General features: G+C 38.3%; 1 protein-coding gene across 1 annotated transcript in view; it reads right to left on the bottom strand.

Annotated features, from left to right (window-relative positions):
* Positions 1–12,524, bottom strand: part of GRM5 (glutamate metabotropic receptor 5) — a 492,030-nt gene that overhangs the window by 296,685 nt on the left and 182,821 nt on the right. The gene's annotated exons all lie outside the window — the stretch shown is intronic.

Genomic DNA, 12,524 nt, shown 5'->3' with positions numbered 1-12,524 from the left:
TTACTCTTTGAGAGACAGATGTAGCAGTCTCTTTGCATAAGGGTACATGCAGTCTTAGACATCCTATGGGTCAGTCTTACTCTGTATTGAAGGGTCCATGCGAGTTGGAGTCAACTCAATTGCACAGGTTTGGCTTTATTCCGTCTATTGTGAATTTTGGTGGCTCATGCCTGTTGACACAGATCATCTGGATATATTATCACTGGTGACTGTCATCGAATTTACAAGACAGGGTGGATTACAAAAGCATGTAAAAGCATGTCAGAATCTTGAACATAAAACACAAGTATGAGGCATTACAAATTATTGCTGTGGTTACATTGTTGCCTCAAAATGCCCAGTAACATATTCTAAGTTTTAAAAAAGCTCCTTTTGACAGAGAAATGCTAAGAGCATCTAATATTTTTAGAAATAAAATGTTCCCACAGGAGTGTTAACCACTGACTTTTTCGATTGTTTTGCCACATCATCCAGTCTGCTATAGAAACTGCGAAAATGTAAAAATGGAAGCATCAGGCTCTGACAATCTCTTGAGACTACTATGTAAAATGTGGATACATCTTGAACATTTTTCTGTATATTGTTAAAACTAAGATCAAATTCTAGAAGGCAGCAAAATATTTATTTGGAGTGGTTTTTTTTTTTTAATCATGTTTTTTCTTGGCTTGAATAAATAATTTTTACAAGTGGCAACATTTTTGTTGGTTTGCTTAAGATATGAATTCTCATATCTAAATAGAAAAGACTCATACACACACACACACACACACACACAATCTCCTCACAAATTTAACATCTATATGAATGACGTAATGAACTAATGGCAATGCTAACTCTGACTTTAGCCGCCTCCTCCTTGAGCCAATCCTGACACCTTCTCATCGTTCATTCCTGTTCCACAGGAGCAGTGTTACATTTGCAGACCCTAAACGACACGTTATCCTCATTGTATTCAGGTGACAGAACACATGCATGCATATGTAAATATCTAGAACTATGAGTTTTAATGACCTACTCATTTATCAGGCCCCTCTTTTTAGCTAAGCCTTTGCTTTGTGGCAAACGAAACATCAATTGTTCAAGGAGCGGGCAAGATGAATTGTTGAGATTATGGAACTAAGCCAGTGGTTCCGAGGTCAGCTAAAGAGTTACACGGCTAATGGTGCGAAATACACTTTTCTTCTCAGACCCCGACCTCTGGTCTCACACACTGAACTCAGGGTCCTGCCTTGGAAAGCTGGGGTGAAAGTCTTCAGAGTGCTGAAAGTGAACCCTTCTAGCAATAGTCCACTCTGCTAGACTTCCTGAAATCCCCCACTGATTACATCAGCTGCTTATTCACTCACATGTATAGGATGTTTGTTAAGCACCAGACCTTTATCCAGCGTTAGGAAATAAAGACTCAACCGAGAGAGGGAGTTGTCCTCTTTTGTCCTTAGAGCACAGAGTAGTTATATAATAACTTAAACGAGGAAAGATCTAAGTAGCATCATAGATGACAGCGCAGATGGGCATGGGGTATGTAGTTAGGATTATTTGCTGAGCTGCATGAAAAAATAGAGAATGAAATGATTCCTGACCAGGAGAAGAGTGGGAAGTAGCAGAATAAACACTGATTTTTAAAAAGTTTCACTTTTAGGATTGAGTCTTTCTTGGAATTTCCAAATGCATTTCGCAACAATGTTAGTGCTGCTGTACACGATTTTATTCATTTGGCTGATGCTTTGTTTCAACATTGTTTCTGATTGCTTTTTATTTCTAACCATCGAGGCACATCAATCACTTGGAACTTTATTATAATACAAATAGCGAGGTCTCCAGACATGGATCTGTAATGAGGTCCAAGACTCTGGTTTGGTTGTGTTTGACATTTTTATTTTCTTTTGTTTTTGTTTTGCTGGTGTGGAAGTATTGACGCAAGAAAACAATCTCAAGTATCTGTGATTACAACCCTGGTGAAGAAACAATATTAAAGGCTTTAGTCATCTAACTTGATCTCAAATCACACTGTAAAAAATATAAACTATGACATGCATTTGGCCATTTTCATTTAAAACAAGTATACTCTCAAGTATAAGCCAACCCCAATATCAGCCAAGGCACCTAATTTTACCACAAAAACTGCATTAAAAATGTGCTGAAAATCTCAGCTTATACATGAGTATATATGGTAAATGCTTTCTGAGAATATTGGAAGTTCCCCTTAAGATGTTTGACACTAAAAACTTATTTTTAGATTTTTTTCAATTATCTTTTTAAAAAAAAATCATTTTATTAGGGCTCATACAACTCTTATCACAATCCATACACATATCAATTGTGTAAAGTGCATTTGTACATTCATTACCCTCATCATTCTCAAAACATTTCCTCTCCACTTAAACCCCCGGCATTAGGTCCTCATTTTTCCCCTCCCTCCCCGCTCCCCCCTCCCTCATGAACCCTTGATAATTTATAAATTGTTATTTTGTCATATCTTGCCCTGTCCGACGTCTCCCTTCACCCACTTTTCTGTTGTCCGTCCCCAGGGAGGAGGTCACATATAGTTCCTTGTAATCGGTTCCCTCTTCCCTACCCACTCTCCCTCTACCCTCCCTGTTTCACCACTCACACCACTGGTCCTGTAAGGCTCATCCGTCCTGGATTCCCTGGATTTCCAGTTCCTATCTGTACCAGTGTACATCCTCTGGTCTAGCCAGACTTGCAAGGTAGAATTCATGTCATGATAGTGGGAACGAGGAGGAAACATTTAGGAACTAGAGGAAAGTTGTATTTCTCATCATTGTTACATCGCACCCTGACTGGCTCGTCTCCTCCCCGAGACCCCTCTGCAAGGGGATCTCCAGTGGCCTACTCATGGGCTTTGGATCTCCACTCCGCACTCCCCCCATCATTCACTATGGTAAGATTTTTTGTTCTGATGATGCCTTATACCTGATCCCTTCCACACCTCGTGGTTGCATAGGCTGGTGTACTTCTTCCATGTGGGCTTTGTTGCTTCTGAGCTTGATGGCCGCTTGATTACCTTCAAGCCGTTAAGACCCCAGACGCTATACTTTTTGATAGCTGGGCACCATCAGCTTTCTTCACCACATTTCTTATTCGTCCACTTTGTGTCGGGAAGGTGAGCATCAAAGAATTTTTAACTACTTGATCTCTCTTATTTCACTGCTCATAAAGCTAATAAGACACAGATTCTAAGAGGACGCTTCATATTGTATGCATCTTTCATAGACTGCTGCTTAAAACAGACAAAACAACTCACTACCACTTAATTGAAAATCCCTAGGTGGCACAAAGAGTTTGTGCTTGCTTATTAAATAAAGGTTGGTATGGAGCCTGGGGCGGTGGTGGTGGTGGTGGTTATGCATTGGTCTGCTATACCACAAGGTCAGCAGTTCAAAAACGCCAACTGCTCCATGGGAGAGAGGATGGGGCTTCCTGCTCCTATAAAACCCTGCAGTCTGGAAAACTCAGAGGCCGCTCTACCCTGCCCTGGAAGGTGGCTATGTATTGGAGTCAACTCAATGGCAGTGTGGATTTCTTTGTTTTGTTTTTTTTTTTAACTGACTTTGTGGAATAAAATTAAATTGGTGCTATTCAGGATCTATAGTCAGAAGCCCTGACAGCAGACAGGTAAGCATTCAGCTGTGAACCTTAAAGACAGGCTGGTAAAGAGCTATCAGCTGGAGGCTAGAGTCAAGTAAGGCTTTCTCTTCCTTTGAAGGTTTACAACCTAGGCAATCCATAGGGTTACTATGAGTTGGAAGCTTGCTCTTGACAATAGAGTAGCTAAAGCAAATGGAAGAAATAAGGAAGCAAAAAACAACAAAAAATTTTCAACAGGCAATTTCAGAAAGTCAAGTGAAATAATATAATGAAATGTGTAAAATTCTGGAGTTAGAAAACAAAAACAAAAAAAGGTCAGCCCATCTTAAATTGAAAGAACTGAAGAAACAAATCCAAATCCAAATAGTGACGAAAGAAACATGAAAAGAAGTTGGAAAGAATACACAGAGTCACTGTATCAAAAAGCACAAAAACATGTGCCAGCTGCTGCCCCTGTTGCAGATGTGGGCGGGGAAGGTAGACAACAATGAAAACCTCCAAGAAACATGCAAGACTCTCCTGTAGCAGGCTCACAGGAGGGTGTGGAAGAGCTCTGAGCATTGATGGAGAGCAGCCTAGGGAGCCTGTGCCAGCAGTGCCCAAGCCCTCACTGTAGTAGGTTGGCCACCTGCTCCAGCAATACAGGCTCAAGGAGGGCATTGTCCTAGTTTGCTTCTCTAATGGGCACCAGGAAGGCAGTGACTGCTCACAGCAAGAGGATTTGAGGCTGTGGGGTTTCCTTTCCCGAGGGGGCAGGCAGGGGGAGGAGGGGGGTGCATTTCTGGACTGCAGGCTGTGTGTAGTCACACTTTACTACTCTGTATTCCTCAAAGGGGAAATGTTTCCCTCTGTCTAGGACCCCCTTCTGGGCTCTCTGATGCACCAGTGGTGCCTGCACTTCTCAGGAACAGAAAGCAAATGCAAGCAAGATGCAGAGACAGCAGAACCCTGAGGTTTATAGCAGGGCTTTGGGGATTACAGTATTCATCCACGAATAAAGGGATTGAGCACACAAGGGTGGGAGTGAATTTGGGGGTGGGAAATAACTGGTTGATGGGGCCATGAGGTTCCATGATGGTCTTGATATGAATCCCCATATCACTCATCACTTTCTCCTTAAATAAAGAAACCTGTGCTACATTAAAAACACATAAAAAAGAACCGAATACCATTTTTCTAGAGGTAGCATATGATCAAAACCCCAATGGCAAATAAAGAGGAAGGTCCGAGCTACACAGAAAACATTGGCAAAAAACAACAACAACCAGGTTCCAGGAATTTACACAATATCAACTGAACTATTTCAACAAGCTGATGGAACACTGGGAGCATTTATGCCAAGAAATTTGGTAGGCAGCTACCTGGTCAACCGACTGCAAGAGATCCATATTAGTGCTGATTCCAAAGAAAGGTGAGCCAACAGATTGCAGACATTATTGAAAATATCATTAATGTTACATGCAAGTAAAATTCTGCTGAACATAGTACAATAATCATTGTAGCAGTCCATCTCCACAGGGCTACTAGAAATGCAAGCCAGATTCAGAAGAGGACATGGTGTGAGTGCTATATTGCTGCCATTCAACAGATCTTAGCTAAAATAATGGAAAACCAAAATGATGCTTACTTGTGTTTTAGTGACTGTACAAAGGCACAAAAGCATTTAAGTGTGTGGATAATAACAATGCATGATTAACATTGAGAAGAATGGGAATTCCCGAACACTTCATTGTGCTTATGTGGGACTTGTTACATGCACCAAGAGTGAGTGCGTCATAGGAACAGAATAAGGATATGCTGCTTGGTTAAAATTGGGAATGATATGCGACAGAGTTGTATGCTGAGCAAATAATCAGAGAAACCGAACTAAATGAAGAAAGAGGGATCAGGAACTGAAGGCTTGTTAACAAGCTGTGAATGCCGACGACACAACCTTGTTTGCTGAAAGTGAGGAGGACTTGAAGCACTGTTGATGAAGAGTGAGGGCCGAAGTCTTCAGTATGGGTGGTAGTCTAGTATACGCCATGCAAAGAAGACTAAAACCCTCATAACGGGAACAGTAAGTAGCATCATGGTAAACGGAGACAAGATTGAAGCCGAGGAGTTTTCTTGCTTGGGTACCTAATCAATGCTCATGGAAGCAGCAGTCAAGAAATAAGTTGAGGGAGGGTGAGGGAGAAAGGGGAAAAAAGAAGAGCTTACACAAAGGGCTCAAGTAGAAAATGTTTTGGTAATGATGATGGCAACATATGTACAAATATGCTTGATAAAATTGATGTATGGAATGCCATAAGAGCTGTAAGAGCCCCCAATAAAGTGACTTTAAAAAAATCAATTGATTTATTTGAGTGTGCAAATCTGCTGCACAAGAGCTCTTTAAAATCCTGAAGAACAAAGACATCATTTTGAGGACTAAGATGCACCTGACCCAAGCCAGGGGGGATATAAATCTCCTCATATACATGTGAAAGCTGGACCATGACTATGGAAGATCGAAGAAGAACTGCGACATGTGAATTATGATACTGGCAAAGACTATTGAAAGTACCATGGACTTTGAAAGAACAAACCAATCTGTCTTGGAAGAAACGCAGTCACAATGCCCCTTATACACGAGGATGATGAGACTTCATCTCACAAACTTGGGACGTGGTCTAAGGAAAGACCAGTCCCTGGAAGAGGGCACTATGCTTGTTCAAGTTAAAGAACAATAAAAAGCAGCAAAGCTGTCCAGGAGCTGGACTGAAACAGTAGCTGTAACAATGGGCTCCAGCTTCACCGTTGTGAGGGGGAAACAGGACTGGGCAGTGGTTTGTCCTATTATACACTAGCTTACTGTGCATTGCGACCGACTGGATGGTACCTGACCACAACAACACAAGTTGCAATTGACTGGGTGGCAATGTTCAGTAGAAGGACCAATATATGATTTATTGAGAAATCATGGTGGTTTTCATTTAGCACTTATTGTGACACAATATTCCTATGAAATATTTTATAGGTCAAAATGGTGACAAACAAAAATATAAGCATATCCATTGCCATTAACATACATAGGAAAAGTTTTGAATGTTCCCAGGCCTGAAAAATAATTTTAAAAAATCATGCAAAATAAATCTGAAATGACACAGATATAGTTCATAGCTGCATGGACTTGATACTGAGATGTTGAATGCAGTCCCTGGGAAGAGGCTTGGTGACACCATTCTATGCTCACAATACCTCGTGTCTATTAAAAGGTTTGCTGCAAAGCAAACTTTGATAGTTTTGCTTTTTGCATTTTTTCCTAATGAAGGTGTGTCCTTTTTCAATTTCAGTTTATATCAGGATTAAGTCAAAAGAAGACAGAGGAAAATCTTATAAACAGCAGAAACAACAACAGATGTAACCTTGAATAGTAGTGATAATGCCAAATTCTTCAAAGTGATGGGCTCCTACATGGCTAAAGCAGATTTGGAGCACTGGTGGAATAGTGATTTAGGGGATGGGCTGCTAACCGCAAGGTCAGCAGTTTGAAACTACCCGTCTCTGTGCAGGTAAAAAGCTTTCACTCTGGTAAATAGTTAACAGCCTCATAAATCCATAGAGGCAGTTCTGCTCCATGCTACTGGGTTGTTAAGAGTTGGAATAGAGTCGATAGAAGTGAGAGCTCAAGGGAGAATTACAGGAGACGTGACTGGGTCTTGTAAGTCAGGGAACCAGAAACCAACACATCACAGGTTAATCATTTGTTTGCAGTGTGGTAGTGCTAGTTTGGCCTGGGATTGAATTTCTGGTTCACTTTTCAATACTCTGATTCGCTGCCACCTTAACTGAAACATGGCTGCAGAAAGAGGGCCAGGTGTTGTTCACACTATGTTATATGAATTTGCTTTCGTCATAAGTTTTTCAATCAGTGAAGCTGGTTGACCAGAGAACATAGATCACATAGAATGAATAGACTAAAATTATCTGAGAACTCCTAGTGATGCTTTAAAAATAAAATCATTTAAATTTCAATAAAATCTACATTTTTTATATATCATACTGAAAAATAAATTTTCAAAGTATAAGTCCAAATATTGTTGTGTCTCACAATTCCATCTCTCCCCTCCACCAATAAATATTATGGTTCCTGAAAGCTAAATTCTTATAATGCTACACAACCCAGTTTCAGTTAATTCTACACTTAGATTCCAGATATAATCCAGCTATAATCCATTTTTATTTACAAAGTATATCTTTTTTGAGCTCAACTCTCAAATGTTTACTTCCTTAAATACTTATGTTTGAAATGCACATTAAGTCAATTTACCCCCAAATAGACCCATTCTCAATTCTCTGCCTCATACTAAATACTTTTACAATGATAACCATTGTCAGTGAAAGTTACTGGTATTCATCTTGTTTTCCCAGAAAAAAAACAACCCCAAACTCAGAATGATCCTTTCCATTTTCCATGATGCGCAATCACCAGGAGTCGCTCTGCTTAGTGTTGACTACAGAGCTCTTAGTTGTTCATCTCCTCATCACCCACACACCCTAATCTATAATCAATCGATTATAGGTCTCCCCGTATTTACTGTCCCTCTTTCTTCATCCGCTCTTCATTTTCAAGGTTTATCTTTTTGAAAATGTTATCTATCAATTTCTCATCTCCCAAATGGGCTTTAACAATAACAAAACAAATCTCAAAATACTGTAAACACAACCTAGTATTTCTAAGCTCCTCTGCAAACATTCTTCTCCCATGCTCACCTTCTTATTCATGCGTGAACCATGCAGTTCATAAATTTACATAAGAGTTGTAGAAGACTGAGCTCAACAACTGTTTTTTTAATGAAATGAACAATGCCCAACTAGTTGGTGTTCTAAATTAAAATGAAGAGACACAGGCAAACAAGCTTTGAAACAACAAGAGGTATAGGTTTCTGACTTTATTTGCATCCAAATTTCTTCATTAAAATAACGCAATCTCCTAAAACTAAAAGGCAGACTAAACTGAGCTTATCACAAGTATAGAGCCATATTTAGGTAGCTAAAATCTGTTTATCTTTATGATTCTTTTTTTTTTTCTTTATGATTCTTAGAATTACCACTAGACTAAGCCTGGTAAGGTTTTGTCCAAGTACTGAACCACTAACCACAAGACCTGAGTCTCTAGCCTGTCAGGAGCGCTGCAGGAGAAGATAGGTTAAACACTCTTGTTAAAATGTACAGCCTTGGCAGCCCTAGGAAAGGTTTCTGTGAATTAGAATGCACACTTTGGCAGTTGGTTTGTTTTTAAGGTTACGATCTTGTCCAGTCATTTAATCTTTTTGTCATTATTTTTTCTCTATAAAATATGGATTCAACATCAAACTCAAAGGAAACACATACTTGACATATCAAATAGTGTTTAGATCACTAAATAACTCTGTCCTCTTGTCTTCTTCTTTCCCTCTTAACAGGAATTCACTGAAAATAAGGTGTTTTTTTTTATCTTTCTACACTATATTTAACATTGGTTGACCCAGTGGAAAATAAACTTGTTTGAAAGTGTCGATGCAAGATGGTATTCAATGATAAAGACTACTACTTGTTCTTGAGGAATAGGTATTATCACATTTATACTAAATCAATTGTTCAAGATCTGACAAAGATATTTCTTACAATGAGCTCTTAACTGTTTTATTTTGAAAACTAATATGCTGTTTTAATTACTTTTTAACTAAGAAATGTTTGTTATAGTTTTCAAATACTCTTGAAAGTATATTTTGTCTTGTGACTTATTAACAACTGTAACATTGAAGGTCAGTGACCCTAAATTATAACATATAAATGGTTCCCATTATTTACAGACAAGATTTTAAAAGATCCTTAAATAGTTAATTTGTTAAAATATGGTCCTTGTTTCTGAATATTAGTCCAAGTTCATCTTCAGGCTTATAGGTGTATAAATCTTACATAATATCTCAAGTATTACTTTCCCAAATACAGAACTAAGACATTAGTGAAAATAAGTCCCCTTAGAAATACTATTGCTGCTTAAATTATTGATTTTGTTGTGTTCTCAAAGACTATTTCAGAGACCTGAACAAAATATTGGGGATGCAGCTAATAAGTAAATAGATCACCAAGAAATCAAATGGGACTTCTCAGTGACCAGGCCCACATTACTTTCACATTCAATGGATTTGCAATACAAATGGTGAGAGATACTGATGGACGGGGCTGTTGCCATCAGAGTTGTCATAGTTCTTCTAAACCTTTGAGTTTAATGACCCATTAAATGTGATTGGCCTAAGGCATCTGGGAAGATTGATAAGTAACCACAATGTCTCAAGGTGGAACTGTCTAGAGGTCTACTGGAAATAGTTTTGGTTGTTGTTTTTCTTTTTTTCCTCATAGCTTTGATATCTAGTCCTTAAGGTTCATCCCTCTATCCATGTTTGGGATGGCAGGAAGAGAAAGGAAAAAAGAGAAATTTGGAAGATAAAAAAAAATCATAAAATATTGAGGTGAGTTATAGCATGAACTGAGTAGAAATTATTAGGATGAAATGTTGATATAAAAATACCAACCTAAATCAAACTTATTTGGAATAGGTTCATTAGATAATAGCCTGATAGAGCCAAGGATTTCTGATTGGATTGGAATCCCCCCCGTTTAATTGTGCCCAGGAGTCAGATGCCTACAGTGAAACGCGGGGCCATGAGTCATGGATCCGGGTCTTTGGCGACGACTATGAGTACGTCAAGTGAACATGCAAGGTCTTAGTTTCCTCATTTGTAAAATGAGAATGAGTAGATGTTCTAGATTCTCAATTATAATAATTAATCTGCTTTTCTGCCCATTCTTCTAGACTACAATTTATGAACAACCGCACTTCCAATTTACTGAAGAGCAGAGTGCTGTATGATTAGTCTCTGAAATTACTTGTACTTGTTTTTAACCCGTCTTTTCAGATATATCATCTTGTCAATTTCACCCTTACTCAATATTGAGTCCTTGTCTTAAGATGAGTACTTAACAGGCAGATTGTTTTATATTGTTCCTCCCATCGCACTTACCGTAGTCTATAAAACTTATTACATCCAACCTCTAAAAAGGCAACAGTTACAGTCTGCTCTGTTCACTGATGCACCCCACGCACCTTTACGACACAGTAGGAATTCAATGTCTGTCACATGAATGACGACATAAAACAATGTATGTAAAGTGTCTGACAGAGCACATGGCACACAGCTGTGGAAGAATGGTCTTGATGTTACGATCCTCACAATGCCCTCTCACTAGGACGGCTGGAAGAAATAAGATCCTTCAAAGAGAAGACTAAGAGAACTGGGGATCATATTGTTGTTTCCAAATATTTGAAAGAGTGCCATATATTAATTTCAAAAATCAATGAGGCAAAAGATGGAAACTACCGGTAACTTTGGGGGGGGGTGGGGTTGAGTCAGAAAGACTTCTAACAAAATTATTCAAAAGTGAAATGAACTAGTGCTCAGGTAAATACTGAATGGTGACTTTGACATTCATGGGAAGTATTCAAGAATATAATTAAAATTATGACTATTTATACATGAATTAAAGTATTTGGAAACACTATACAGAACTACAAAATAAATATAAAGGCTTGTTGTTGGTGCTGCTGGCAATAAAAACATAATTGGAATATGTTGTATATATACTGAAAACAGATTAGTTTTCCTTGTGGGTATGTGGTTAAAGAACGTTTATTTGTTAGCTAATAATGTGATTGAAAAACAAATATTGCTGATTTGTCTTAAAATGTTGCAACATAGCAGGTCAGAACTGCAGAATTCCTTATTTCCTATCCAAGAAAAGGACAAAGACCAGCTGAAGACCTGGATGATATGCCCACTTTCTTTCTTTCCTGTTCAGGATACCCTATTGTTCATGTTGCTTGGTTTTATAAAATTATCGGATACACCACTCCTGCCATATAGAGACAATTTCATGGTGTCAATAAAGGAGGAATCTCACTCAATATCACTTTTATGAAAGATGGGTGGCCTTATACCAAAATATCCCCATCCATCTATTGTTATCAGGTCAGAAGAGAATTAAGTACATAAAGTGGCTGTCATACAAGAAGCCAAGAAGAAGTGTGGTCTGATAAAAAAAGGTCAGTTAAGCATTTAGAAAACAAAGAAAGGAGGTTTTCTTTAATGAGCCATCCAAAGTTGGTAATAAGGGGCTTGACTTTTACATTAGACAGAAATACTAAGAATGAGACAATGTTTCTAAGCTTTTCTCCATTCTTTAAATTGCCTGTCTGCTGAGAAAAAATACAACACAGGAAAAATTTTTAAAAAGGCATGAAATGGAAGCAGCTCACCAACTTGTGATAAATCACACTGTTTCTACTTCAGTAATGAAATGCGTTCACACATTTAAAAGCTTAGGATCCACCCTACTAATTCAGCAGCATCGGGAAAATAAACTGAATTGTTGCATTCAAGTGAATTATCCAGATAATTAAAGTTAATCCCTAGAGAAACTAACCTTTCAGAAACTGATGTCAAAACAACGTGGGTCCAGGCAAAGCAATATTGTTATACAAAATAATGAGGTAATTTTCCACTGATGCTTTAAAAATTGGCCCAGAAAGCAATTCTATATTCCCAAGCCCCGAAATTCTATAAAAATATTTATATAGCCATTTCTCCCCCAAAAATCTATTTGTGCAGCAACTACAGCAATTTTGAAATGTGTTTACTTCCCAAGGTTAACGCTCAAGATTTTAAGAATCCTCGCATTTTCTTTCAGTCATTTTCAAGGAGGTAAGGAAACAAATCATCTCCATGTGTTGATTCCTACTATCATTAATCAGTATACAGCACACAACATTTAATTTTTCATGACTTTTTTTTCCCCTCTAGAAACTGGTACTTTATAATCTTTAGGGTTGATTCCACTATATAGATTAA

The sequence above is a fragment of the Echinops telfairi genome, unplaced genomic scaffold (genome assembly GCF_000313985.2).
Source record: "Echinops telfairi isolate 266 unplaced genomic scaffold, ASM31398v2 ScPeMD7_1713;HRSCAF=2227, whole genome shotgun sequence".
Classification (NCBI taxonomy): Eukaryota; Metazoa; Chordata; class Mammalia; order Afrosoricida; family Tenrecidae; genus Echinops; species Echinops telfairi.
Note: the sequence above shows the minus strand (reverse complement) of the source record. Positions and strands in the feature narration are given on the sequence as shown.